Source organism: Juglans microcarpa x Juglans regia, chromosome 7S (genome assembly GCF_004785595.1).
Source record: "Juglans microcarpa x Juglans regia isolate MS1-56 chromosome 7S, Jm3101_v1.0, whole genome shotgun sequence".
In the NCBI taxonomy this organism is placed as follows: domain Eukaryota; kingdom Viridiplantae; phylum Streptophyta; class Magnoliopsida; order Fagales; family Juglandaceae; genus Juglans; species Juglans microcarpa x Juglans regia.
Window position 1 is genome coordinate 17,065,052 of NC_054607.1, and position 24,591 is coordinate 17,089,642.

Genomic DNA, 24,591 nt, shown 5'->3' on the forward strand with positions numbered 1-24,591 from the left:
TTTATGAAAGTTGTAATGATGAGATAAGTTGAGATTGACTCTTAATCCAAACTGAGTCTCGAAACTTTGCTAGATTTATTTTTATTATTAAGTGTATTTTTATACTTTTTATATAGAAGTTAATTGTGACTTTTTGTGTAGGTGATAACTGATATGGACATTTTCATTTAGGATATGAGTCGTAGGTTGTAAGTCATTGAAATGATAAGTGACAATGAAGAGAGAGTTTTGGGAATGTGAATACTTCAAGGAAGAAGCCATATGATATGACAAAATTAAAAGGTGTCAAACAACTATGTACAACAACATCTTGTATGGTTGGTGAGTTATTAAAGATGAATTGATTACAACCTAATATTGTGATGGGCTTAAAAATTCATGGTGCTAAGGGGCTAGACTCTATTTGCTTTCAATAGTCAATTAATGTAAATCTATTTCAAATATGAATCTATTTAGTTCATATGACATTTTAAGAGAAATTTCTATTTGAAAGTTTTTACACCACGCATTATTTACATGACATAATTTGATTGGTGAGATAAATTTTAAAATTCGAATCTTACAAATCAAAATATATAATTTAGATGGTGCGTGATGTAAAAGTCTTTTTGATAAATACTTGCCATAAAAGAGAAAAAAATGAAGTTTTTATCTAAAGAAATGCCTTGGAGAGCTACATAGCTAGGGTTTATTTATTTATTTATTTATATATATATTTATTCCAATGCCAAAAATTGTAGAGAAAACCTTCAAAGTCATAGTGAGCAAATTTTGGAGATGACTGGAAAGAAAAGAGAACTATAAATAAACTTTATCAAACTCTAGACAATGATTTCAACTTTTACATGATTAGGCCTATTTATTCTTATATATAAAAAAAATGAATGTAGATGACTAAGAAATGAATGTAGATGACTAACATTCTAAGACTTTTAAATGAATTACAACCATATCATCATTTCTTTAAAATTTTAAGGTATGGTTGGAGTACTAGGATGTCCAATTAAAAAAAGAAAGAGATGATATTTACAATTTTAGGTTGTGTAAATTTTACTTACTTATTAGAAAAAATTAGGTAAATCAGGGAACCACATGGAAAAATTATTTTTTAATAATAAATTCTATTTCTTTTAAAAGAAATATATCGGACTTGCAGGCTGATTTAGTTATATAAAACCAAACTATCTCATCTCATATAATCATTATAACTTTTTTAAATTTTTACATAAAATATAATAAATAATTTAATTTTTTCAAATATCAAAATAAAAATAATATTATAAAAATATTTTATTTAACTTTTAATAAAATATCTCATCTTATCTCATTTAAACTGCATAACTAAATAAGACTTATATCTTTTATTACTCCAAGTGAGTCAAAGAGTAACAATAGAGAGGGACCTCTCCAGGACCTCTCTCCTATGCATTTTTTTTTAATATTTTAGTTATTTTGAAAATTATTTTTAATTTAGTTATTTTAATTATTTCTAAAATCTACGTGACATCCCAAGACGCAAAATATCAATATCCGTTAATAAAAAAAATGTAGTGATTACTGATTCTTCCTTTTCAAATTCAATTATTGGTCATGCCTCTCAACTGCTGCCTTTAATAAGATAATGGACATGTGGGCACACATGTAATGCAGAAGTGGCTGAATTAGGCATCTTTTGAATTGAAAAATTATTTTATCTTATTATTATAATTTTTTAAATTTTTATAGAAAATTTAATAAATAATTAAATATTTTTAAATTTAAAAAAATAAAAATATTAAATAAATAATATTTTAAAAAATATTTTATTTAATTTTCATTTAAAATCATCTTTATCTCCTATTCAAATCACAATTTATTCTTGCCTATTAATTTCCATTATTTCGTACGACGCCGAATTTTTTGTTTTCTGATTCGACCATGTACTTTTGTACTTAACGTCAATAGAAGACGTGGCACAGACAACTATCATAAATGCATATGACACAGGTGATGTCAAGGTGATTAGTTTGAAAGATACGTGTACTTTTAATATTTAAATATAGAATAATTTTATTTAACATCACCTACGCATTATATTTATTTAATTTTTATTTTTTTCATAATAAAAATGTGGTGTATAAATAATAAATTTTTTTTAATTAATTTAGTAGAAATAAAAAAAATCTAAATATATATAATATGTGGTGTGAGAAGATAAGTCATAATCCTTAAATATAACACGAGTCAAGAGCGAATCAATACAAATTGAGGTCTAAAGTGAAATTTAAATGAGTCATCCGTAATTATAATATAATAAAATATAAATTATTATATGGAATATTCTCAAAATTTTCAATAAAATGAGATTTTATTTAAAATCTTTAAATATAGTTTTTGTGAATTTATATTTACAACAACTTGAAATGAGGTCTCAATGCAGATTTTGTGCCTCAATTTAGCAAGATCTTAAAAAAATTATTTAAAATATAAATAATTCATTATATTACATATCAAAAAAATATTCATTATATTAAATATTAAATTTATTATATGGGGCCTTGCACACATTGAAAACTATAAAAACTATTTAAAATTTTATTTAATGATATAGTTCTTATTTTTTTTCAAAGGAAAAAAAAATAATAAAAATCTCATTTTTATTTTTAGGGGCTTATATAGGATGGGTACCATAGACAATAGACTAAATAGCCTTACCATTAAGCCGGACCTGACAAGAGTTAGTTTTAAATTTTTTAATGATTTTATTAACATAATCTAAAATTCATCTGACTTATATGTCAGATTACCAAGCAAAAAATGAAGAAAATCAGTAAGTCATTGTCGAAATTGAGGGAGATCTGACTTATCTAAGACGTAAAAACCAAGTACGTACAATAGAATGAGGAAGGTCGATCACCAGTCGAGAGAAACGGAGCTAGCATTGTGCCCAGCCGCCCTGTACGTAGTTTGTCAAGCCATCTACCAAACTCAAAAGGAAAGTGTGAGAAACACACATGCCAAAGTTCAAAAATCTGCTAATTAGGAGGTTATAACCACAACAAAGTTTCCAAACTTTTGTATTAAATAGTCAAAGAAATGTAAAAAGAAAATATAGGAGGATGTAGATAAAGTTAGGACTAATGGAGTAGCACATGAGGCTCCATGTCCTCTTCGCTAATAGATTGCAATATAGTACAAGACACACTATAAGAAAAATGACCATTTGTGATGGATTATGTACAACGAGAATGATTATTTGCGGTTAAAATATACTCATTTTGACAAAGAATAATCATTTTCGCTTGAAATAATTGGCCACAACTTAACAGTTTTTTTTTAGTTGTGAGAATGGAGGTTTTGAATTCCAGACTTCCATTTTAGAGACTGAGGATTATGCCCATCAGATCATAGACCTTTGACAACTGAGTAGTTTTCTTATAGTGACATGACCGACTTTGAATGTAATTTTTGTTGCCAATCCTTAAAATTAAAGATTTGCCCAAAGTTTTCACTATATAAGCTATGAGAGGCTGCCATAGATTAATTCTTCATGTGGCTGAAGAAGGTCTTCTTGTCCTGTTGCACATACTAGGATAGGAGAATACGCCAATTCTGAGTCTTAGGGAAAACATTACGATATCATATTTTTTAAAAGAAAATGATTCACTTACAAACTCTTTTACATTTCTACAACTATTTTATAATTCTATATAATGAAATACAAGGTAGTTTTGAAAAACTAAGATTTTTTTTCTTTTTTTTTTAATGAAGTGATAAAATTGCATTGATTAATTGTAAAATGATGAGTTGTAAAATAATTATAAATGTATTATTACTCAAATTTTTATTTAGAACGAAAAATTCTATTCACTATCTCTTTTTTTATCAGTACTTTCTTAAAATCTCTTGATGCGACATCAAATTATTGAAAAATAAATGAAATATAACAAATAGTTTTCAATCATTTGATACCATATCATATAATAGTGAGATGATCGTGATCTATAGATAATAAATAACATTACTCATTTATAACTTTTGGATATATTTTTGGTTGATAAAATATATATGCGCTATATATAGGGAATATTCTCGTAATATACTTGGATTCTTTATCTTTAAATTCTGCTTTTAATATTTAATTTGGGTTGTTTGTATCATTATGAATGTAATTATACAGAAGGGAGATTACAAATTTTAAAAGTTCCGAAGATATTACAATTAGTTTATTGATAGTTAGAGAAAATAATTTACTTCCTAAAAATGAATAAAGAGATAATAAAAAGAAAGAGAATGATCTAATAATGTTGTTACCATGATGACAGCACATGTTGTTGATAACAGCACATAGAACAACCCACACCATTTTTGTATATACGATGACAGCACATGGAACTCATGTAGCAAATCCATCTTGGATACGAGTGAGACATCTAAAACGTACAAGTAAACTAATTTTGCTTTAAACGTAAATTCTCCAATAACTTAACTTGTTGACAAGAAAGAGGAATAAGGATTAGAAAAGGAAACACAATATGTCAATCTCTTTGAGATGAGAGCAAGATTTTTTTAGGATATTTTTACTGAAAGAACAAGAAGACGATATTTAGGATTATAAAAAGACAACGAGCAAGTATATTGGTCAATTTCTTCCTATATGAGTGCAACATATTTTAGAATTATTATAAGAGTAATGTTAAATACAGTTTTAGGGTGTACAAGTCTTGTGTACCCTATTTGAAAAAAGTGGAGTACATCATTAAAATAATAATTTTTTCATGTAAGTCTCAAATTTATCGACCCATTTTTTTAAAAGGAATGCGCTAGACTTGTATATCCTAGAACTGCAAATATAATTTTTCTTATTATAAATAGAAAATCTAACTTTTTTTTTTTTTTTGTGTGGGATATCAAAATCTTGTTGGCAAGAAGAAATAAGATGAAACGTGTACATAAAAGAAGAAGAAGAAGACGACAAATGATAGATCATTTTATATATGCTCCTTGAGTTTTGGTTCCTTGACTTCCTTCACCTATAAAAACACAAATAATTCACTCGTTTTGCTAGATGATTATTAATTAAGTTGGTTAGTTGGGGGTTAGGTTTTTATTGGTTGGATAACTTGGTCATGTCCAAAACCATGGTCGTATATACATTATGGATATATAATTGACCTAGCTAACTATTAGTTGAAATAAAACAACCCTAACTTTGGTTTTGACTTCCAACAAAAGCAAGCGTGGTGGTGTATGTTGGCATGTTTACGCAAAGTTTTACAACTTCATGTTTCAAATAGATCTTTATAAAAGAACTCAATGATGGAATTGCCAAAATCATGATCAGAAACCTTGAACCAATATGATGTGGGACTTTTCCATAGGGTCGATCGATACCTTTGGGGGATCGAAAGTCCCGTGACTCACACTCTAGATCTATATCTAACAATAGCGTCCCCTCGAGCACTATGAGAGGAAGCCATGCTTGGTAGTTGGTCCTCAAATACACCATGTAATGTTTGTCCCTCCCAAATGAACTCATGGAACTCCCATTTTGCATAAGGATATCATGCTAAATGGGCGAGTGTCATCTTGACTCTGCTTCCAACTGCTAGCTTGAGACATACCGTCCTAAATTTGAAAAAAAAAACACTCACACAAATAGAAAACGAGATAAGATAATTATAGATTTAATATATTTAGGTAGTAATTACATAAATATAATACCTGTCCACCACTACAACATAACTACTTTTTAGTGACGATTGAAAAATTGTGACAGTCCCCAAACCGTCACTAAAAAATATTTTCTGTGACGGCTTTTGGAAACTATCACTAAAGACAGATGGGATTTTTTTTATGTTTGAATGGAGAGAAAATTTACATTCAAACGTCACATATACGTTCAAACATTTTGGCTACTTACATGTGAACATAAAATGTTTTGGCACCATCGTTCGAACATTAGTAATTAATGTTTGAACGTTAATTGTAAATTTAAATTAAATATGACTCTAATTTAATCTCTCTTATATACAATTTAAATCTGTTTATGTGTCTAATAAGACAATTGTAGTAAAATAAAATTCTTGATTAATAGAGACTGTTACTTTAGTATACAATTTCTGAAAATTTATCTTATCAAGTATTTTAATGAAATTATTTGTTTTGTCTTCTATAACTATTGTTGAACATTCTCCTTATTCTTTATAATGAGAATTATTTAAGTTTTTATCTATTTTTAATAATATAATTTCTTGTAGTAATTATTCATTTGAAACCTCTAGTTTAAGATTAGATGTTTTCAAATTTCTAACATTTTGTTTTATTTTATTAATTTCTTGTTGTAGATCTTATATTGTAATTTTTCATTTTTTTTTGTTTTAGATCTTCCTACTATCTCTGAAAAATTATAAGGTGCTGAAGAGATTACTGAAATAGTTTGATTATTAAAAGTATCTTTTAGTTTTTCTAAGTAATTTTTTCTTTCCCATGGATCATTAATTTTGTCTATTAGTTCTAATATAATATCTTCTTATTTTGAAAGTATATTAATGGTTTTATTACAAATACAATTATTTTTTTCTAAGCAATTGAAGACCTGTACATCATCTTATTCAGATTCACTATGAGAAGATTACTCCGAAAAGTTTGATTCTTTTAATTGATAAATTTCTTATTCTGAAGAGTTTTCCTCTTTTTCACTTGAATGTACTATAAAGATGTTTAATAATTTTTCTTTTAGTGTTTCAGATATATCTAATTCATTAATCTATTTTTTTTACTTTACAATTTGATTTATAATGTCCAACTTTTCCACATTTATAATAAACAATTTAGTTTTTCTTTTTATTAGTCTTTTTCAGATTTTTTATTGGTTTATTATATATTTGTTTATCTTTTTTCTTTTTATAAAGTTTTTTATATTTTCATTTTTTGTTAGAATAATTCTTATAAATTCTTTTTTCCTTTTTGTGTCTTCTTGAAGGAGCTAAGAAGGAAGGATAACCAACTGTTCACAAAAAGTACCTAATTTCTTTTTAGCAAATTTCTTTTCTTTATCCATCTTCTTTTTTAATCTTAAATCATTACACATAATCAAACTAGTTCTATTAATAGTAGTTATTATATCTCCATATGTGAGATTAATAAAATCAATAGTACCATTTGACTTTACTAATGATTCTCATACCTTTTGGGCGAAATAATATGGAAGTCCGGTTATGAACTTTTCCTTCCAGTATGGATGTTGACAATCATTTCTAATCATGACTTTAGTTAGAAATACATTTTTATACCAACGAAAATCAGATAATTGAGGGCATCTTAAATTAATTAACAAATCACTGGTTCTTTCTTTGAATTGAACAGGATCACCAACGAAGTACTTGGTTAATATATATATTAAAGTATTTACAACATCTTTTAATGGTAAACCATATTCTGTTTTAATTATTTGCATATTTTTATCATGTTTATATGCAGTTAATATTTTTATCCTTTGTTTATGTGAAAGATAATGATCCCACTAGACTTTTAATTAGTACCTAATTATATATTTATATACTAATACTATATATACTAATACTATATATATTAATACGTATACTAATTAGTACTTATCCTAATATTATTAGATATATACTAATACTATATATATAATGGAAAAACAATTCATAGTATAATTAAATTCATGTATGCATTTATAACAAGATATATAATCATTTTTATAATCTTTTCGTAGACCATATTTTATTAACTATAAGTAATAATATTAGTAACAACATTAACATTTTTAGTAATTTCAAATTTGATGAAAATGTAAAAATTAACTCCCAATAATTGATAGTAGATTTTAAGAATATATTTTGATCTTAATAAGTTGTCTAAAATAACATCAAACACATCAACTGATTTAGCATAAATATGTGATATTATTATTATATTCATAAAATTATTATTGCTATTTTTATAAATTATGCGGTGTTGGCCATAAGCAAACCCTAATTCTCGGTTAGTTGTCTAATATTAATATTAATATTACTATAGTATAGAAATAATATTACTATATAATAATACTATAATACTATATAGTATAGTAATTATATATTAATGCTATTAGTATATAACATATAATATTAAACTAATACTATACTAATATATTATACGGTATAATGTTATAATATATAACATAATATATTAAGTATTATATATATTATAGTCTAATATAATAATAACTAGTATATTTGTATGTTACTATATACTTACTATACACTAATACTATATATTTATATACTAATACTATATAAATACAAAACTGTTCGAATGTTATTGGTGACGTTCAAACGTTGAAATATGTTCGAAAGTATATGGACTAACGTTTGAATGCAAATGAAAAAATGGTGGGAAATTTTCCGCTCGATTTCCAGGAACCATAATTCCACCAACGTCCGAACGTAAATAAACTACCAACATTTGAATTGGGTTTCAACACAAAAAAATTAAATAATGTTTCAAAAATAAATCGAGAAAATCAATAACTATTAAAAAAATTTAATAGTTATAATATTAGTTATAACATATTATATTAATAGATTATATATTAGTTATAATATAGTGTATATAATATAATATAATATAATTATGTTGTGTTATATAATATATATATAACTAGTATATTAATAAATACTAAAAATTGAATAATGTCCTCCCTTCACGTTCGAACGTACATTATTTACGTTTGAACATGAAAAGAAATGCGAGAAATTTTGCTCTTGATTTTCTCAGCTCTGTGTTGAGCTGAAATGTTCGAATGTTCCAATTTAACGTTCGAACGTGAATCGATAAAATTTGAGAGGAAATTTATAAACGTTCGAACGTTAAATTATATATGTTCTAACATGAGAAAAAAATGAGAGAAATTTTCCGCTCGATTTCGGGTTTTGTCATAAGAAGTAATGTTCGAACGTTACAATTTAATGTCTAAATGTTTCAGCTGAAAATTGAGCTTAAATTTCTAAACATTCGAACGTTTCATTTGAAAATTGGGCAGGATATGTTAACGTTCGAACGTACAACTTAAACATTCAAATGTTTCATCAAACGAAATATTTTTTACAAGAATACATGCACAGGAGGAAGTAGAGTCATTTCTATTGCATCTCCCATGCGCGAAAGAGAGAGAGAGAGAGGGTGAGAGAGGGTGTGGGTTAGAGAGAGAGAGTTAGAGTGAGAGAGGGTTAGAGTGAGAAAGAGTAGAGGGAGAGTAGGGTTAATATTTTGGAACTCTCCATTGATTTTGGTAAGGAAAAACTTTTTTTCTTTTTTATTTTTTTGCAATTTTATGATATTTGTTTTGTGTTTTTTTATATATATGTCTCTAACAAGCTAGTGTTGTATTTTTTTGAAGGATTGATTGTCTTGGTAAGTTGAAACCTTTTGATTTGTAAAAGGATATTGTGAGTACTAGGTATATTTCTAAACTTTAGTAATATATTTATACATTTTGTTATGATTTTATTATGGATAATGATGAATATGAGATGTGTATAATGTGAGTTGATTGTAGACTTTGATGAATTGGATATGAGTAGAATATTGTTAGTTGAGTAGTGAATTTTGATTGTTTATATATATAGTGAATATGTATCAAATGGGTATTGATGAATTAGAAGGAATTAAGTTGTTTATATTGATGAATTAGAAGGAAATCTTTGTGATATGGATTATGTAATATGATGAATTAAAATGGAAACTTGTGTTGTGTTTATGCTTACTCTTGAAATATTGTGATTATTATTTGTAAATTTTGGGAATATTTTGTGAGTTTATGGTGTTTATTGATGAATTAATATATTTAGAAATATTGTTGTGAGAATATTGTGAATATGTTGTGTTATGGATTTGAAATATTGTGATTATTGTTTATGAATTTTTATTAAATATGGTTATATGGTTAGAAATATATTGTGTTTAATTTGTGAATTTATGTGAATTTTTTGATATAATATTTTTTTTTTATGTTTTTTGAATTTGTTCTTTCTAAAGAAAATTATAAGTTTAGGAACTTAATTTAAGTTAAAATTAAAAATATTTAATATTCATTTAATATAGGAATTAATATTTAATATTTAATAAGTATATATAAAATATTCATACTAGTTTGATTAGAATATAATTACTATGCAAATTATAACTAAATAACTTAATTATATATAAAGTATAATATACATATAATAACTATAATTAATAATAACTTATTAAATATTCCTACCATTGTGAGGTTCCAAACCATTATATTATTAAATATATATAAATAAAGAAAGTAAAATACTCTTCAAGAAGAAGTCTTGAACCCACCAAATAAGTAGAGAGTTGGAATATATAAATATACTTATTTAAAATAAAATAGAGAGTAAATAAATAAGGATAAAATGAATGCTTAGTTAGAAATTATATACTTATTGTTTATATAAATAAATAACTCACTCAATTAAATATAACAATTAAAATTATAATTTAGGAATAATAACAATTAAAATTACATAATAACAATTAAAATTACATAGGTATCAATTAATACGTAAGTAAAATATATAATAACAATTAAAATTATAATTTAGTAATAATAATCCGAGATCAATCATTATTGTATTTCACATAGGATAGCTCCAGCCAATCCAAGATTACTATAAAATACTTTGTTGCCTGTTGAAAAATCTGAAGCTTCTTTTCCATAACTAATCATTTTTTTTATTTTATAAATTAACAATGTCAAACAAATAGTAGTGTTATATTGTTAAACTAGTGAGAGATAGAAGAATATACTCACAAGCTTCTTATCTTGTAGACAAGGAGAAGGGGTGGCCTCGCCCCTTAGGGGGCGGGTAGCACCCTTAGCCAGAGCTAAGGGTTCAACAACAGTGACCTATATATATGATGAATGATTAACAATTTGTTCTCTATATATTTGTGGTGTTGAGACACGATTTAATCTTTAAGAGCGAAATGCTGATCTTGTTGCTGCTCCTCCTCGTGAGTTATCAGTGTTTTCCCAGAATATACGACCCTTGGGTGCACAAATGGGTTACGATTTAATTGATAGAGAGTTGGGTAAAGTTCAGTGGTATGAGCTAAATAATTGTCGAGAAATTGATGACTATCTCAGATATGTCGTTGCATGCTTCGAATAATTCTAGTTTCAAATGTTTAACTATAACTTTTGTGCTCAAAATAATATTCTTTTGCACCTATATACAATGAGCACATCGCTTTCTTGATAATTTCACTGGAGGAGTGGATGATAGTACAGCAGCGCTTTCCACCTATATTGGCATACTAGTAGTCCGAGCTTATATTCCATTTTATGTGCGATCATGGCAAGATGTTTCGAATGAGATTAAAGAGCACATTCAGATTCGTGTGCTGGTGAGTTTACTTTGAAAGTACATTTTTTTTCCACTTAGATTAATATATCATATTTTTTATGTAATTCACTTATTAGGATGAATTCGATCTCGAATTTGGTTGTAGCGAGCATTTGGGAACTGTGAATGAGTTGATGGATACACTATTCTGACATTAGAAGGGACAATGTCATGACCACTCCAAGAAGTTTGAGCTGTGCAGTTCCCTTTCTAGCAGATGAAGTTAGACGATTGGAGAAAGTGTTGTGATCTTTTCACCACTCTAGATTATCATGTATTCTAGATTTATATCCTTTAATTATTTACATTTATATTCGTTCTATATATTATATGTATATATATTATAATTAACATTCTTAATTAATTTTGTAGCACTTAAGTTCTGTAAATGCATAGAATAGATCCGCTCTGACTATCTACCATCGTGCCGGTTCAAGGTCATTCCATCATCTTGCTAAAAAAATGATAATTAAAAAATTATAGAATTCATTTATTTTTCTGATATTCTTTTATCTAAGTACTAACATTATCTTTTTAAAATTGCTAATGTTGCTTTGTTAGAAACGTGATGATCCTGAAAAATTTTTCTCCCTCATTCATGTATATGCTGCTGCACATACTAATGAGCGTAGTGAGTGGATGGACCCTGCCGATGCAGATAATTATGTAAGTGGTGTTAATTTTGTTAAATAAATTATGCAATATGTGAATAATTTATTTTTATTTTTATTTTTTTAATATGTTACTTATTTTGTATTTTCTTTCGAATTGCAGGAAAAAATGATAGAGATGTAGTCAACTTATGGGGAATTCTCTCCTAGTAATATATACATACTCACGCAAGCACTGGGGCCCAAGTCTAGTATAACAAAAGGTTTGAGATGATCTTTCAAGCATTTTAGTTCATCCTCCTCAACCTCATTGACTTCACAAATTAATAATCTTTTCAAAGATTTAGAAGCTGTACGACGTTAGAATGAGTATATGAGGTTGAGAAAATAAGAGCAATAGTCTCATTTAGAGAAGCGTTTGTAGGACCAACAGAGAGACCAGGAGGAAAGAATACGCAGTGAAGTCTAAGAGCAAGTACAACGGAAGATAATGGTGCAAATGAAGTGTGTTATGTCATTGCAATAGAATTGCGGTGGGCGAGGAAAGAAGAAGAAATGAATTTTATCAATTTTATCAGTGTATATAACTTTTAATATATAATTTTGAAACTTTATAAGACATTGTTAGTTGTTAAATGATGATGTGTAATATGATATAATTGATATTTTTTTTAATTTTATCAAATTAATATTTCTGATTTGTACGTTCGAATGTAAATAAAAAACGTTCGAACGTTGGCTTACATTTGAACCAACATTCGAACGTAATTATACAAAATTATAACATAATGTTTGAACGTACGACTCAACGTTCGAACGTACTCACCCTCAAACGAATTGCAAAGTTTGAATGTTTAAACGATTAATATTCGAACAAACCTCCGAACGTACCACATGCTTTCAAACGTTTCTTCGTTAACATTATAACTATCGTTCAAACATTATACCTCTTACGTTCAAACAATGGTCCGTTAACGTTTGAATGAAAATTAGAATGTTTATTGCAGTTAACGTTTGGACGTATAAATGTTCAAATTTAAATATGATACGTTCGAACTATAATCAATGAACGTCAACTTCTATCATTCGAATGCCAATTGGTCGAGTTCACATTCGAACGTTCGATTGGAAGTCTAAACATTACTTTCTATGACAAATCTTAATCGTCACAAAAAAAGGAGAACGTTTGAATGTTACGCTAAACGGAACACCTCCAACCATCTTTAAAAATATTTTTAGCGACCAACGATTTAATAGTAAATCGTCACCAATTGTTTTCAGTGACGCACATTTGGTGACGGTCGTGATGACCATCACCAAATGTCTTTAGTGACGTTTTGATTATTTTTTGTGACGATTTTTTTCATCACAAAAGACAAATTGTGTTATAGTGCACTAAATTATGCAAATCTCCATCAAAACAAGTTCCAAGTAGGGTTATTGAGTCTAGCTAGGGGTGTGGAGCAGGTCACACGGACTTGCCCCACTTGCTAGTTTTGCCCCCCACATGCGGAGCGTGCAAATAGTTATATATTTTTTTAGCTAAAGCTTGCCCGTTTGGGATACATATACTTAAAAACTCTTAAATATCTTCTCCCGCCCTTCATTTTTATTTTTGGCCATATGCACCCCTATTCTCTTCTTCACCTCCTCGTCTCTATAGTGCATGCCCATTGGTATGATCTTGTTGTTGTCACTGTACAGGCTCACGAATTGGATTGGTTTGTATGTGTTTACCGATATTTACTTTTTCAGGTTTGTGTATATATTTTAGATTTATGCATTTGGGATTTGGTTTTGACATGTGTATCTGGTGTTTAGGATAATTTAAGGGTGCAAATCGGTTGGTCCGGTGATGGACTGAACATTCCATCATTTTTCCGAACCGAACCGGACCAAACCGAATACCTATAGAGATCGGATTGGACTGGTAGCTATTGGGCCGGTCGGTTGGTCCTAATTATTTATTTATTTATTTATTTTAAAATCAATTAATAAAAAAATACTTAAAATACTAAATTAAAATTAAGTGACTTATTAATTAGATTATGTTATTAACTCAATAAAGAAGTAAATTATATGATCAATGATAATAAATTAGATGAAAATTATATTATTAATTTATATAATTACTATATAATTAGCTAATTGATATTATATATTAGTTAATTGATAAAATATTAACAAGTGTTAATAACATATTTAAGATTTTATATTGTTAATGGTGATAGGTTAGATGAAAATTACATAATAAATTATATAATTATTATAACCCGGAAGCTCTTCGATAGTTATCTTAACAGTTAGTTGGAATGCTTCCTCCCTTTTGAAGGAGAGGGCATGATAGGCAACAAAGAGTATCGCAATAGTGGTCATTATGTTGATATGTGCCGTGTTGATACCTGGGGGATCGAATTTTTCAATGCATTCCCTCGCTTCTTTCTGAGTTAGATCCTGTAGGTTTATATCCCTTATCAATGCCTAGGTTGATGCGATCTATTCCATCAACTGGGAGAGTTACAGTTGTTGGTAGTTTGAAGGTATGAATATTACAAAAATTGATAGTTTTGTTGGTTGAGTGTTGAATTTCGGATGCAGGCCGCAGCCGGGTAGATTTTATGGTCAATGTATAGCATAGTACGATATCTTATATACAATTAATGCTTTTGTACTTCATTCTATATATATATATAAATAGGATATATAATACTTTGAGTGTGTGTATTACTACAAATTTAGAGTGCATTATTGAGCAAAGTTATAAAGAAGTGTAGATCTATTTATAAATCGGTGTGGATAACAGATTTAATAAAGAGTTTACATGATGATATAATTTGAATTGAAAGAAAAATTTTAAAATTTGAATCTTACATACCGTTTAAGTGGTGTAAATTTCATATCTTACACACTGACTTGAGAATATAATATGTCATTGTGTTTAGTTTTCCCAAATAATTAATTACTTTCTACAATGATTTGTCCATCAAACTACTCATTTACAAGAGATTTTGTGATCTGTTCAAGTACTATACTAGCTGGACGAGCTGCCTAATTATATCATATAAGGTTTGATTTACAACTTGGGTTTAATAAAATTACTTTTCTTGATGAGAAATAGGTCAGTAGTCCTTTCTCTGTGGGCCAAGGCTGTTCAGTCTTGTTTTGACTCCTTCCATTAACCTACTGTTGAGATTAAAGCTGGACAACACATTCAAATAAACTTGCCCGCAAGTAATGCCTTATTCAAATTCATAAAGTTTCACAAGTCATACCAAATAATAATAATAATAATAATAATAATTAAAATACAAGTACTAACTTAGCTTCAAGATCAAATATGATCGAATGCTTCTGTCAACATTGTAGTACTCATTGTTTCCTCTTCACTGGTAGAAAAGTATGCATAGGTAAACATATATCAGTTCTTCTACAGGTATCCTGTGTGAAATGCTAAAAGCCACCAAATCCATCCAAATCCCGTCAGTCGTTGGCGTCGTTGTGGGTAGCCATTGAAAGCCGAATCCCGTGTTGGCGTCATTGTGGGTAGCCACTGAAAGTCAAATCCAGTGGTTGTGCATAGCCGTCGTTGTAGGTTGCTGTCGTTGGCATCTAAGGCTAGTCAATAATCTTGTTTCGTGTTTGGATGTCCTTGAGAGATAACACATCTTGTATGTCATTGGCAGGTGTCTTTTCCTTATAAAAAAATTCTAGTCATTAATGCACAGAGAATTAGTCGAGTTATGAGATTTTGGACTCGGACTTTCCATAGTCTATATTGAGCAGACACAAGAGAATAATCTTTGGCTGGGTGAAGACTTTAGTATTTTTTTTTTTTTTTTAATATTTAGATAGTTTTGTTTCTCTGCTTGCTATAATTAATTCTTTTCCTTCACCTCATTGTCCTTCAATGAAGGAAAAAATGCCTCTCTGTGAGGAACTGCTAGGATATAGATATCTGCAACTTTTCTCCTGACATGAAAGAAATAATTTTATAGGTTTTATTGGGTAGCTGTCATGAGTTTATTATGTGCACTTTCAAGATTCTTTCCATCATTCTGTTAGAATTTGCAGATCTTCGTGCACTGGCGGGCTGTGTGCATAGGGGGATGGGGGGCTAAGTTTATATTGAGTTAAGAAGAATTTGACTTCAGCATTTTAGATTATTTCAGTTTTGAAACACTTCGATTTTTATTCTGTTTTTTAAGAGTTATCTTTACTTGTTTTCTGTAAGAGTTTAACTTTGATAGAACTACCTTTATGCAAACAAATTGGAAGCTGACACACAGATTTCCATTGATTTTTCAGAAAGCTAGAAGCACCAAAAAAGAATAACTGATTTACCTTGATTTTATAGTCCCCATTATCATCCTTGCCCCCATCACTCCATCTCCTGTCTGTTGCAATGCTCATTTCCTTTATCTTCCTTGTTCCCTTCATTTCAGCATTTAATTGTATAGCTCTCTCTCTCTCTATCTGAAATAAACTTTAATTAGTTGAATCTTTGTATTGGACATCTGTCTCTTTAAGCCAAACTAGGAGAATTGGCAATATCTAAGATATATAAACTTGAATATTGATATCAGGATTCTAAAGATGAAGTGTTGATTCCCCTTCAAGTACAAATTTTGTCTCTTTAAAATATTCTTGTTTTAAATTGTGTGATGATAAATTATCTACTTAAGAGTGACTATTTGTGACTATTTGTTTCAGCGTCCTAGGAAGTTATCTTTTCTTTATTGACAAATGAGAATAATGGATAAAGACATACCATCAACTTGTCCAAACTGCACAAATTACATGCACGGTCACTATGGACCAATTCTTGTGGGGTCACCTATTTTTTTGTCATATCAAGATGGCAACCAATATCCAAGCAACATTCAAGTGGTGATGCAACTATATTCATGTGTTTTTTCTTAAAGTTGGGTTTTTTTTTTTTGTTAAAGTGTAATGTCATAGAATTCGTAGAATACTAGTTACCTGACTCCTCTCATGACTACAAGCTTCGCTACGAGCAGAAGAGTTGGTGCAGAGGAAACACCTGAGTGTAGGGAAACTGATATTCCATGTACCTCCTCTAGAGTTAAAGATGGAGACAAAGATAGATTAGATTCACAAGAAACTGAGGATGGCACTGTCAGGACATCTCAGTTAGAGGATGAAGTTGGTAGTGATACGATTAAGGAGCCAAAGTTGGGATGAAGTTTAATTCTTTTGAAGTAGTGATGAGTTATTATAAGCAGTATACTAAGAAATGTGGGTTTGGAGTAATGACAAGAAGGACTGAGAAGAGAGAGGATGGAAATGTTAGATATGTCACCCTTGGTTGTGCCCATGGTGGAAAGGCCCATAATAGGATGTTAAATGTCGCAAGACCACGACTGACTGGAAAGACAGAATGTAAGGCAAAGATTAATGCCTTAAAAGTTGATGGAAAGTTTAGGTTGACAACAGTTCATAATATTCATAACCATGGCCTCAGTCCAACTAAATTTCGCTTCCTCTGATGTAATAGAGAAGTGAGTGACTCCTAAAAAGAGTCCTAAATACAAATGATTTGGGTGACATCTGGATGAATAAGAGCTTCGAATCTCTTGTCGTTAGTGTGGGTGGATTCGAGAACCTCCCATTTTTGAAAAATGATTGTCGAAATTACATCGATAAAGCAAGACATCTGTGACATGGGAAAGGTGGCGTTGGAGCGCTTCGAAAATATTTTTTAAGGATGCAGTACAAAAATCTTAGGTTCTTTGCATTGATGCATTTAGATGATAATGGACGGTTAAAAATATGTCTTTTGGGCAGAGTCCTGTGCATCAAATTAGTATTTTGGTGAAGTGGTCACATTCGACACCACATATCTGACGAATAGATATGAGATGCCCTTTGCACCATTTGTTGGTGTAAACCACCACGGCCAGGCAATTCTGTTGGGTGCAGGATTGATATCCAGTGAGGATACAGAGACATTTTTCTGGTTATTACAGACCTGGTTGCAGTGTATGGATGGTGTAGCTCCGAAAGTTATTATCACAGATCAGGACATAGCGATGAAAAATGCGATTGCCATTGTATTTCTTTAAAGCTGACATCGATTTTGTTAATGACATATACTGAAGAAAGTCTCTGGAAAACTTAGCTCGCATGCTTCATACAAAAATGAGATGAAAACTGCATTGATGAAATCTATGTATGACACCCAAAGTGTTGAAGAGTTTGAAAAGAGTTGGGATCGACTAATCACCACGTACAACTTGCATGAGAATGCCTGGCTGTAAAGTTTATATGTCGAGCGTGAGCAATTGGTACTGTCATTCTTGAAAGACTTATTTTGGGTTGGAATGAGTATATCACAACAGAGCTAGTGCATGAATGCCTTTTTTGACGGTTATGGTTATACTGAGATAAACTTAAAAAAGTTTTTGACCAGTTTGATAATGCGTTGAAAAAGAAAATTGAGAATGAAACTACAATGGACTTCCATTCATTTGGTGTCACAATTTCATGTATATCTAGATCTTGATTTGAAAAAAAATCTCAAGATTTGTACACAAATGCTAAATTCAAGGATGTTCAACAGTAAATTATCGACATTATTGATATGGATCCAAAATTACTTAAGAATGATGGTGCAGTAAAGATCTATCGTATAGATGATGAAGTTTGTGTTGAATAGTTTACTAAGCCGATTACATACTAGGTGGACTTTAGTGAGGAAGATACAACTGCAAAGTGTTCATGTGAGTTATTTCTGTTGAGGGAGATATTCTGTAGGCACATTTTGACAGTACTTAAATGTAACGAGATTAAATTTGTGCAAGATAGATACATTTTAAAGCGATGAAGAAAGGACATCTAAAGGAGATATACGTTAATCCATAGTAGCTTTGATGCAGGGGATTAGTGGGCAGATGCTAACCGATATTCAAGTCTATTGAATATCTCTTATAAGATAATTACTCTTGCAGTGGGTTTAGAAAAGTATACTGATGATGCAACACATAACTTATTTGCAATGATTGACTTATATGATGACAACCAAGAACCTCCATCGATGATGGTCATGGGTTTCAATGTTGGTTGTACAACAAGACACAATTACCAATGGTAGCTCAAAAAAAGTACTTAGTTCACTAGCTGCGAAAGGGAGAGGCAAACCCCTGTCGTTAAGGAGAGCATCGGGGATGGAGAAATGTATTCGAAATGCTCAAGCGAAGATGAAGAAATCACCAATGAAGGGGAAACGCAAATATGTGGATTTTTTTTTTTACTTTACATGTTTGTTTGTAATTTACATGTTTATTTGTAATTTAGTACTGTAGAGATTGACAAATGTGTTTTGTTTTTTGTTATTTGATTATTAGCGAGGTTCAGGAGATACTCCAACTGTGGCGACTTGTAGGAATTTATTTGGCACTTCACAAAGTGTAAGAGTTCTTAAATAATTACATATATTTATAGTAATGTCGATATCACAATCTTAAATTAATATTATCCATTACAGATGCAATTTGGATTGGATGAATCACAACCAGTACAACTTGGGTTCGATGAGTGCCGCAACCGGCATAGTGAGATAATTTAATTTTGATATTTAGAATAATTATGTGTATTCAATGTAATTCATGGACACATGGCAGATTTATGTTTTTGTGTATTTGGAACAAATTACTATATTATTTTGAATGGTATTAGAGTTTGTAAAAGGGTGGAAATATGAAGTTGAAAAAGAGTTTGAATGGTATAGAGTGCCCATTCATTGTTCTTCTTTTTTTTTTTTTTTTTTTTAAAAAAAAAAAAAAAGAGGACAGTACCCCAAATTTTATTAATTGCCCTCACTTGTGGCGAAGGAAAACCATGGTTATATCAAGATGCCTAGGGGATACAATTATAATAAAAGCCCAAAACCCAAGCATCAAAATCAAATACTATTCAAGCCAACCAAAATATCCACAATTACAATCATATCAAACCGATAATCTTGAAGGAAACCAAATCAAAACCTGCAAAACCAAAACACATGCAAATAAATATAAGATTATAAAATCCAAATGTTACCTCAATATGGGAATTAGCCAGATCGTATATACGGGAGGCCCAACTTGTCTGTCTTCAACATTCCTTTTAAAAGATGAGAAAGATGAGTAAAATTATCCCATGTTGCACTAGTACAAATTATCCCATGTCGCACTAGTACCTTCTGCACCCATTCTTGCCAAAAAATCAGCTGGAACATTACCTTGTCTAAACACATGGGAAATAGAGTAGTTCAAATCTTCAAGATAGCCAAGAATTTCCTCCCAGAAGTCTTCAAAGTACCAAAGTCTACACTGAGATTTCTGAACCCACTGAACAACAATTATGGAATCTAATTCAATATCAACATGAGTTAGGCCCAGATTATGCACAAGTCGCAGTCCAAAAAAGAGCCCCATTCCCTCAGCATAATTATTCTATCCCATGCCTAAATGTTCAGAAAAACCCTTGATCAAATTACCTTTATCATCTCTAATAACCCCTCTAGCTCCGGCACGTCCCGGGTTCCCTAAAGAGCTACCATCCACATTGAGTTTTACTCGACCTCTCAGAGGTTTTATCCATTTAACACTGTACATAGGTTTCATTTTAGGCCTTTTTATAGGAATATGCAGACTATGCAAAATCCTCTTATCATCATGAGATAGAGAGGTACCAGCTTTCATTTTTTCTCCGACTTTCCCTGTCCAGAATAGAATATCTCTCCAAACTGAATTTATAGACTCTTGAAGACCCTCCATGCGGCACTTACATCTTCTAATCCATAATCTCCAAGTGATGATAGTAGGAATTACACCCAAAATTTGTCCACATTGTGAACGACTAGAAGCCTTGTGAAACCACATATTAATAATGTCATGCCAACTTTGTCGAGGAAAATATGGCATACCAACAAGCATGACAGCTCTCTTCCATATCTCGCGAGCAAAATCCCCCCCAGCCAGAACATGATTTTGATCTTCATAGCACCCATTCACACAACAATCACATTTGGAAACAATAGGAATACCCACTTAATCAGTCGGTCATCGACACTTAAAGAGGAATTAAAGGCTTTCTAGATTATAACAGAAATATTCTGAGGTAAAGAAGAGTGTCAAACCCAATTGGTCTACTATAGATTGGAGGACCGAACTATCAAAATATCCCATGCACTATGAGTAGAAAACTCACCATCTGGATTACCTTTCCATACTAAAACGTCATCACCGTTTTGGTAGTGCACAATGCACGTAGGATCACAGCCGCTTGTCGCTCACCAACTAGACTTTGGAGCAACGTCACATCCCAACCAGAATCAATTCTACAATCCTTAACACGAAGATTAGGGAGATTAGAGATGGGAAATTCCTCACAAAGTAGGCCCTCTTCTAGCTAAATTATTCCTCCAAAAAGAGATATTTCCATCCTTTAGTTTCCATTTAGAGTGTTTAAGAACATCCGGTATACAAGACATAATACTTTTTCAAAATCTACTTCCTTTTGCCTGATTGACAATAGAAATATGATTATTTTTTATATATTTGCCCCGAAAAGAACTCATCCAAAGGGAATTGTCCTTAATGACTTTCCAAGCAAATTTCATATGAAGAGTTTTTTGCACATCCTGAAGATCCTTTATGCCTAGTCTTGCTTCCTGGTAGGTTTACAAATATTCTTTCAAGAACACCAATGTTTCTTATTTTTACCGTGGCTAGCACCCCAAAAGAAATTACTCATGCATTTATGAATATTATGAATAACAGAAAGAGGAGCATGAACAATAGATAAAGTATGAATAAGAATACTAGCAAGGACATGCTTAATCAAAAGAAGCCGATCCCCAGTAGATAAAATTTTTTTTTGCCATCCCCCTACACGGCGACGTAAATTACTCACCAAGTCATCAAGATGAATAGCCTTCAATCTGCCAGAAATAATGGGAATACCAAGGTATTTAAAAGGCAAAGTGTCTTCAACAAATCCAGTGATGTTAAGAATAGAACGTCTTCGATCAGTAGAAATATTTTTAGAAAAAATAATGGAAGATTTATCTTTACTAACTCTTTGGCTCGACCAATTTTCATAGATGGCTAATATATCAGAAATATATTTCAAAGATGTTTTATTCCCATTAGCAAAAATAACAATGTCATCAGCATAAAGAAGATGAGAGACAACAGGCGTACCTCGAGGATGATAGAATGGAAGAATTTTGCCATCTAGAAAATATTTCTTAAGCATGCGAGATAGAATTTCCTCCACCATAATAAAAAGACAGGGAGAGATAAGGTTACCTTGCCTCAGACCACGGCCAACTGGGAAGAAACCTTTAGAAATTCCATTCATCACCACAGAAAACCACGGGGAGCGAACACATTGATTTATAAGGCCACAAGCCCGTTTCGAGAAACCCAATTGTTTAAATATGTGTAATAGAAAATCCCAATTAATACTATCATAAGCCTTGGCAATATCAATTTTCAACACCACATTGCCCCCCTTAATTAGACTTATTTAAACAGTGAATCATTTCCTGAGTCAACCTAATCTTTTCGAAAATACTTCTTCTAGGAATAAAGGCACCTTGCTCCTGAGAGATAAATTTTGAAAGGATAGGAGATAGCCGTTTAACCAAAATCTTGGAACAAACTTTATAAATCACAGTGCACAAGCTAATAGGTCGGAACTTATCAAAGCTTGTTGGGTTATCCACTTTTGGAATTAAAACCAGAGACGTAGCCGAGTAGTACCTTGGAAGAGAGGTACCCTTGAAAAAATCTTGAACAACATCCACCACATCTTTACTAACAATATCCCAACAAGATCTAAAAAAATGGGACCCAAAACCATCAAGGCCAGGGCTGTTATCAGTCGAAATGGAAAAAGGGAGTCCTGTATTTCTTGGATCAAAGGGAGCTTAAAAAATTGAAATTATCAACCTCAAAAAGCATCGAATTTAAAAGATGAGACAAATCAGGTAACGGGCCACTTTGTTTATAAGAAAGAAAGTCAGAAAAATAATTAATAGAGTCATTGTGAATATCTTCAGGAGAAGAAAGCCTACGACCATCCCTGAGAGACATCTCATGCACCATAGTATGATTATGGCTTTTTAATGCACGGAAAAATTGGATATGAGCATCACCATTCTTTAACCACACTTGTTTACATTGTTGAGCTAGCTTGGTGGATTCTCTTTGTTGCCAAATATTTAACTCTAAACGAGAAGTCAATAAATCAGTCTCATCACCTTCAGAGTGCCCATGTTGTAAAGACTCCTCTAATGCTTCGATACGTGCCTCTAGCATATTGATATTAACATCAGTTCTACTAAAGTACGTTTTATTCCAAGCACTCTAACAACCCTTTGTTTTTTTTTTTTTTTAACTTTCTAGCCAATCTAACAAGGCCCTTATCATTAATAACATCTTCATCCCAAGCTTTTTTAACACAGTCAAAGAAAGAATCATGAGAAATCCACATTTGCTGGAATTTAAAGGAAGGAAAACCGTAGCAATTGAGCACCTTATCCATCCTGATGACCATAGGAGCATTATCTGAATTGGTCTGAGGTAAGTATTGCATGTGAGCATTATGAAAATCCATAATCGTGTTTGAGTTCAAGAGAGATTTGTCCCATCTAGCCCAGGTTCGAGACAATCCCAGATGACCACTACACCAAGAGAACATATTTCTAGAGTATCCCAGTTCAGATAAACCACCAGAGTCAATGAAAGAATTAAATTCTTCCATAGCTAGTTGCACCCTTGGCCTAGCACCTCTTCTTTCCGAGTCAGCCTGAATGATATTAAAGTCTCCAGAAATCAGCCAAGAAGAACCACTCGGCACATTAGAAGTTAAAGTTGCCCAAATGTCCCTGCGTTCATGATGAGTGCAATGTGCATAAACAAAGGAAATGTACAGAAGTTTACCAGACTCAGAGTATTCCACTGTAATATGTTGAGAGCTCGATAGATAATTTTAACATGAGAAGCCTCTTTCCATAAAATCCATAATTTTTCATTTTCAGCTTCGTTAGAAATCCCATTAAGAAAACGAATAGAGCGTTGTAGACTCCACATTCGACTATCTGAAATGAAAGGATCCACAATAGCAATTATTCCAGGTTTAAACTTTTGGGTCAACTTACACAGTCGCATTTTAGAGGTCCCTAGACCTCACAAGTTCCAATAAAGAAAAGAACTTATCGTAGATTGAGCTTGAGAGGCCTGCTTCGGGACCTATTGGAGCTCCTTATTATCACAACGTCGCCATCTTTTGATTTTATCTCATTATCCGAGGCATAAATTTTGTCTTTACACATATGTTCCAGTCTATCATCTATTTCATTATCAGATTCCATGCATGGATCTTGTACATCATCCAACTCTAAAGCATTTCCGGAAATAACACCCCCTGGCACAACTTCTTCATCTTGCAAAGTAATGTCATCATCAACCTCTGTTCTTGCTTCCATAGTACCCCGCTTCACATTTATCTCAGAAGGACTATTTTCTGGATTAAAGAGAGAATTATAGTTGGTCCCATGATGATCCTCA